A 7,426-nucleotide genomic window follows, 5' to 3' on the forward strand; every position below is an offset into this window, starting at 1 on the left:
GTGGCCTCCATCAGTCTTAAATTGAAGAAGTTTGGAACCACCAAGACTCTTCCTAGAGCTGGCAGCCCGGCCAAACTGAGCAATCAAGGGAGAAAGGGTCTTCGTCAGGGAGGTGACCAAGAACCCGATGGCCAGTCTGACAGAGCTCCAGAGTTCCTCTGTGGAGATGGGAGAACCTTCCAGAAAGACAACCATCTCTGCAGCACTCAACCAATCAGGCCTTTATGGTAGTGGCCAGATGGAAGCCACTCCTCAGTAAAAGCCACATGATAGCCCACTTGGAGTTTGCCAAAAGGCACATAAAAGGACTCTAAGACCATGAGAAACAAGATTCTCTGGTCTGATGAAACCAAGATTGAACTCTTTGGCCTGAATGCCAAGCATCACATCTAGAGGAAACCTGGCACCATCCTTACAGTGAAGCATGGTGGCAGCATCAAGCTGTGGGGATGTTTTTCAGCGGTAGGGACTGGGAGACTAGTTAGGATCGAGAGAGAGATCCTTGATGAAAACCTGCTCCAGAGCGCTCAGTACCTCAGTCTGGGGTGAAGGTTCACCTTCCAACAGGACAAGGACCCTAAGCACACAACCAAGACAACGCAGGAGTGGCTTCGCGACAAGTCTCTGAATGTCCTTGAATGGCCCGGCCAGAGCCCGGACTTGAACCCGATCAAACATCTCTGGAGACCTGAAAATAGCAGTGCAGCAACCCTATCCATCGAACCTGACAGAGCTTGAGAGGATCTGCAGAGAATAATGGGAAAAACTCCCCAAATACAGGTTTGCCAAGCTTGTAGTGTCATACTCAAGAAGACTTGAGGCTGTAATCGCTGCCACACATGCTTCAAGAAAGTACTGAGTAAAAGGTCTGAATACTTATGTAAATGTTATATTTCAGTGTTTAATTTTTTATAAATTAGCAAAAATGTCTAAACCTGTTTTTACTTTGTCATTATGGTTTGTGAAACGATTGAATCCATTTTAGAACAAGGCTGTAATGTAACAAAATGTGGAAAATGTCAAGGGGTCTGAATACTTTCCGAATGGACTGTATGTGATTAGGTGGGGAGATGGTATTGTGATTGTATTAGACGGGGAGATGTTATTGTGATTGTGTGTGTGGGTGCCTCTTACTTGCCCCTGAGTTGTTCTGATTCAGGACATGGGACCAGCAGTGGAGGTCACACACATGCCAGCGATAATTCATCTAGCCATGCTAGCGTCAGCGATTTGGAAATGAACAGCTTCTGTTGCTTCATCGTCTTCAGTGGATCCGTACTGTTAGTGCCAGAACAGTTTCAAACCAAGAGACTCAACTGACTGAATTGCCGTCGGTCAGTCTTCCTTCTCAAGTCTCAGGGTTTAAAACCTCTCTGACACGAGCATGAACTGGCACAGAACTGGCACGAATGATGGTGTTTTAGAGTGGAACAGACGGTGGACTCAGTGGAGGACATCCCAGTCACTTAGCAGTGAAGGGGTTCCATTGATCTCGGCCGGTTACCTGTGTAGGCATGTTTTGCACCGGCTAAGAGCTGATTTCATTCGATTTGGAACCAGGCTTGCCTCCCGGGCTTGAGCCAGATGCCCCGCTCTGGCCAACGGTGAAGTCGCTCAAATCAAAGTGACGTAGGTTAAGCAGATGGAATAATGAGTAAGGTTGTTTTTTTTCACATGCAAAACTGATTGCTTTGGGGTGTGACTGTTTGAGGTTGTGGACAGGTGTCTTTTATAATGATAACTAGTTCCAACAGGTGCCATTAATACAGGTAATGAGTGGAGGACAGAGGAGCCTCTTAAAGAAGAAGTTACAGTTCTGTGAGAGACAGAAATCTTTCTTGTTTGTAGGTGACCAAATACTTATTTTCCACCATAATTTGCAAATAAATTCATAAAAAATCCTACATAGTGATTTTCTGGATTTTTTGTCTGTCATAGCTGAAGTGTAACTGATGAAAACTACAGGCCTCTCATCTTTTTAAGTTGGAGAACTTGCACAATTGGTGGCTGACTAAATACTTTTTTGCCCCACTGTATATTTTATGGAAAAGAGATGTTGCATATGTTTCTGAACGATGCCTAGCGCTGCCTTGTTGACAACTTTACAGAGCAGCTCAGATAACTTGAGTTTGAGAAGGGCGCTCCTCCCTCACGTCATGAGCCATAGCGGGCGAACCGTGGCTCAGGTTAATAGATTACCCTGTGTTGTCACTGCTACATCCTACCTGACGAGGACATCACACCCTATTAAGAACATTCTCCTATTTCCATGTTTTTGTGTGTGTGTGTGTGTGTGTGTGTGTGTGTGTGTGTGTGTGTGTGTGTGTGTGTGTGTGTGTGTGTGTGTGTGTGTGTGTGTGTGTGTGTGTGTGTGTGTGTGTGTGTGTGTGTGTGTGTGTGTCAGAGGTGAGGGATAAGTCAGTGTTTAAGAAGAGGCATCTGGTGTGTTAGGAGAACATGCAGATGGACTCCAATTTCCTGGACAGAAAGGTGACATTAAGCCTTTCCTTACCCCTCACCCCCTACTCTCACCCTGGCCCCTTTACTCTCAAACAGCTAACCACTAAGTTTCCAACATGACCTGACGCGTGTATGTGCGTGTTACACATGTGGAGGAGTTAAAGGCGGAGCCTCGTAACCTATGGCAGCACCCGTATCTCTGAGCCAAGATGGCCGACTTTCTGCAGTTGCTGTTACTAAAAAAAGCGAGTGACGCCATCATGTTCACCCCCGCAGGACTTCTCTCCCTTCGTCTCCCGCCAACCCATGGGGGGGGCCACCTCTCACAGGCATTTTAGTGGGGACAATACTATTCTCGTTAGCAGTTGTCACTAATAGGTACAGTGGATGTTTTTTTTAATGTTTGCATGAGCTGTGTTGAAATAAATTCCACTAAACTCTCGCTATGGCAATCACGAGAGTTAGTTATGTCAGCTGGGGTGAAAGACAATGTATTAGTTCATGTTTCCAATGCTTAATATCTGTGATTTACATTATCCTTTAGCGAGAATTCCAGTAACTGCTCCTTTGCTTTGGCTCTGACGTGATCAACCCATACATCTGTAAGAATAAAGTTCTGAATGAAATGATGCTCATGCTCGGCTGCCTCAACAAGTAATGCTATTGTTTGGATAACTTCGCAGCCCAGATTTCCTAGGAACGTGACAGCTTTTGAATGACACAATTACGTGTATTGATACTCCAGACCATCTTGCAGGGCAGACTGAGACAGCATTGACTTTCCATACCGAACTGTCTCTACAAGGTAGAGGAAACATCTCAAACCATGAAAAGCAACTTAAGAGGCCGGGTCAGCTTAGTCAGCGGGGTCGGGCCGGACCGGCTCTACATTTCCCAGAGTGCACCTGATGTTACCCAAGCTATGTCTGCATCAAGTCCTGGTTGTTCTGCTAAATAGCAGTCTCCTATCAGCTGTGTAGTGCTAGGTCAAAAAACAAAACGTGCCTGGACAGAGTTGGGAAAAACCCTGTGCTAAATGACAAAAATGTACGTTAAAGCTGGGCTAAAACAAAACTGTGTGACCTCAACACTGAGTGTGTTGTATCAGCTACAACAGCATTGGAGTCTACAAGGTGTCGAAAGCGTTCCACGGAGATGCTTGATAAGCTCCTTTCCTGAGGACTGCTCACCTCTCACAGTGCTGGGCGACTTTAACCTCCCCACGTCTACCTTTGACTCATTCCTCTCTGCCTCCTTCTTTCCAATCCTCTCCTCTTTTGACCTCACCCTCTCACCTTCCCCCCCTACTCACAAGGCAGGCAATACGCTCGACCTCATCTTTACTAGATGCTGTTCTTCCACTAACCTCATTGCAACTCCCCTCCAAGTCTCCGACCACTACCTTGTATCCTTTTCCCTCTCGCTCTCATCCAACACCTCCCACACTGCCCCTACTCGGATGGTATCGCGCCGTCCCAACCTTCGCTCTCTCTCCCCCGCTACTCTCTCCTCTTCCATCCTATCATCTCTTCCCTCTGCTCAAACCTTCTCCAACCTATCTCCTGATTCTGCCTCCTCAACCCTCCTCTCCTCCCTTTCTGCATCCTTTGACTCTCTATGTCCCCTATCCTCCAGGCCGGCTCGGTCCTCCCCTCCCACTCCGTGGCTCGACGACTCATTGCGAGCTCACAGAACAGGGCTCCGGGCAGCCGAGCGGAAATGGGGGAAAACTCGCCTCCCTGCGGACCTAGCATCCTTTCACTCCCTCCTCTCTACATTTTCCTCCTCTGTCTCTGCTGCTAAAGCCATTTTCTACCACTCTAAATTCCAAGCATCTGCCTCTAACCCTAGGAAGCTCTTTGCCACCTTCTCCTCCCCTCCTGAATCCTCCCCCCCCTCCTCCCTCTCTGCAGATGACTTCGTCAACCATTTTGAAAAGAAGGTCGACGACATCCGATCCTCGTTTGCTAAGTCAAACGGCACCGCTGGTTCTGCTCACACTGCCCTACCCTGAGCTCTGACCTCTTTCTCCCCTCTCTCTCCAGATGAAATCTTGCGTCTTGTGACGGCCGGCCGCCCAACAACCTGCCCGCTTGACCCTATACCCTCCTCTCTTCTCCAGACCATTTCCGGAGACCTTCTCCCTTACCTCACCTCGCTCATCAACTCATCCCTGACCGCTGGCTACGTCCCTTCCGTCTTCAAGAGAGCGAGAGTTGCACCCCTTCTGAAAAAACCTACACTCGATCCCTCCGATGTCAACAACTACAGACCAGTATCCCTTCTTTCTTTTCTCTCCAAAACTCTTGAACGTGCCGTCCTTGGCCAGCTCTCCCGCTATCTCTCTCTGAATGACCTTCTTGATCCAAATCAGTCAGGTTTCAAGACTAGTCATTCAACTGAGACTGCTCTTCTCTGTATCACGGAGGCGCTCCGCACTGCTAAAGCTAACTCTCTCTCCTCTGCTCTCATCCTTCTAGACCTATCGGCTGCCTTCGATACTGTGAACCATCAGATCCTCCTCTCCACCCTCTCCGAGTTGGGCATCTCCGGCGCGGCCCACGCTTGGATTGCGTCCTACCTGACAGGTCGCTCCTACCAGGTGGCGTGGTGAGAATCTGTCTCCTCACCACGCGCTCTCACCACTGGTGTCCCCAGGGCTCTGTTCTAGGCCCTCTCCTATTCTCGCTATACACCAAGTCACTTGGCTCTGTCATAACCTCACATGGTCTCTCCTATCATTGCTATGCAGACGACACACAATTAATCTTCTCCTTTCCTCCTTCTGATGACCAGGTGGCGAATCGCATCTCTGCATGTCTGGCAGACATATCAGTGTGGATGACGGATCACCACCTCAAGCTGAACCTCGGCAAGACGGAGCTGCTCTTCCTCCCGGGGAAGGACTGCCCGTTCCATGATCTCGCCATCACGGTTGACAACTCCATTGTGTCCTCCTCCCAGAGCGCTAAGAACCTTGGCGTGATCCTGGACAACACCCTGTCGTTCTCAACTAACATCAAGGCGGTGGCCCGTTCCTGTAGGTTCATGCTCTACAACATCCCAGAGTACGACCCTGCCTCACACAGGAAGCGGTGCAGGTCCTAATCCAGGCACTTGTCATCTCCCGTCTGGATTACTGCAACTCGCTGTTGGCTGGGCTCCCTGCCTGTGCCATTAAACCCCTACAACTCATCCAGAACGCCGCAGCCCGTCTGGTGTTCAACCTTCCCAAGTTCTCTCACGTCACCCCGCTCCTCCGCTCTCTCCACTGGCTTCCAGTTGAAGCTCGCATCTGCTACAAGACCATGGTGCTTGCCTACGGAGCTGTGAGGGGAACGGCACCTCAGTACCTCCAGGCTCTGATCAGGCCCTACACCCAAACAAGGGCACTGCGTTCATCCACCTCTGGCCTGCTCGCCTCCCTACCACTGAGGAAGTACAGTTCCCGCTCAGCCCAGTCAAAACTGTTCGCTGCTCTGGCCCCCCAATGGTGGAACAAACTCCCTCACGACGCCAGGACAGCGGAGTCAATCACCACCTTCCGGAGACACCTGAAACCCCACCTCTTTAAGGAATACCTAGGATAGCATAAGTAATCCTTCTCACCCCCCCCTTTAAGATTTAGATGCACTATTGTAAAGTGACTGTTCTACTGGATGTCATAAGGTGAATGCACCAATTTGTAAGTCGCTCTGGATAAGAGCGTCTGCTAGATGACTTAAATGTAAAATGTAATGCTGGCCCATGTTGACTCCAATGCGTCCCACAGTAATGGCAAGTCAGCTGTATGTCTTTTGGCTGGTGGACCATTCTTGATTCACACGGGAACCCAGCATGTGTGCTAACCCCATTTCTGTGTGGTTTCTCCAAACGGAAGCTGCGACAGCTCCTGGATCAGCATTTGGAGAGTGAGAGAAGGGCAGCAAAGACAAGGCCTCTACGCACCTGGGTCCAGTCCTCTGAGAACATCAGGGAAGCACAAGACTTACACCAGTGGACTTTCATGAGCAGGTCAGTGACAATTGGGGACATGTTCTATCTGCAATGTAACCGGCTGTTGTAGAGGTCGACCGATTGTGATTTTTCAACGCTGATACCGATTATTGGAGGACCCAAAAAAAATCAAAAATAGAGGCCGATTAATCGGCCGATTTTTTTTGTTGCAATATCTATATTATTCATTAAAACAATACTGAATGAACACTTATTTTAACTTAATATAATACATCAATAAAATCTATTTAGTCTCAAATAAATAATGAAACATGTTCAATTTGGTTGAAATAATGTAAATGCAAAGTGTTGGAGAAGAAAGTAAAAGTGCAATATGTGCCATGTAAAAAAGCTAACGTTTAAGTTCCTTGCTCAGAACATATGAAAGCTGGTGGTTCCTTTTAACATGAGTCTTCAATATTCCCAGGTAAGACGTTTTCAGTTGAAGTTATTATAGGACTATTTCTCTCAATACCATTTGTATTTCATTAACCTTTGACTATTGGATGTTCTTATAGGCACTTTAGTATTGCCAGCCTAATTTCGGGAGTTGATAGGCTTGAAGTCATAAACAGCGCAATGCTCGAAGCACAGCGAAGAGCTGCTGGCAAACGCAGGAAAGTGCTGTTTGAATGAACACTTACGAGCCTGCTGCTGCCTACCACCGCTCAGTCAGACTGCTCTATCAAATCATATTTTTATTTTATTTTACCTTTATTTAACTAGGTAAGTCAGTTAAGAACAAATTCTTCACTGGCTTAACTGACAAATTCTTAATAGACTTAATTATAATATAATAACACACAGAAATACGAGCTTTTGGTAATTAATATGGTCAAATCCGGAAACTGTCATTTTGAAAACAAAATGTTTATTCCTTCAGTGAAATACGGAACCGTTCCGTATTCTAACAGGTGGCATCCATAAGTCTAAATATTGCTGTTACATTGCACAACCTTCCATGTAATGT

Source organism: Oncorhynchus gorbuscha, linkage group LG03, assembly GCF_021184085.1.
Source record: "Oncorhynchus gorbuscha isolate QuinsamMale2020 ecotype Even-year linkage group LG03, OgorEven_v1.0, whole genome shotgun sequence".
Taxonomy (NCBI): domain Eukaryota; kingdom Metazoa; phylum Chordata; class Actinopteri; order Salmoniformes; family Salmonidae; genus Oncorhynchus; species Oncorhynchus gorbuscha.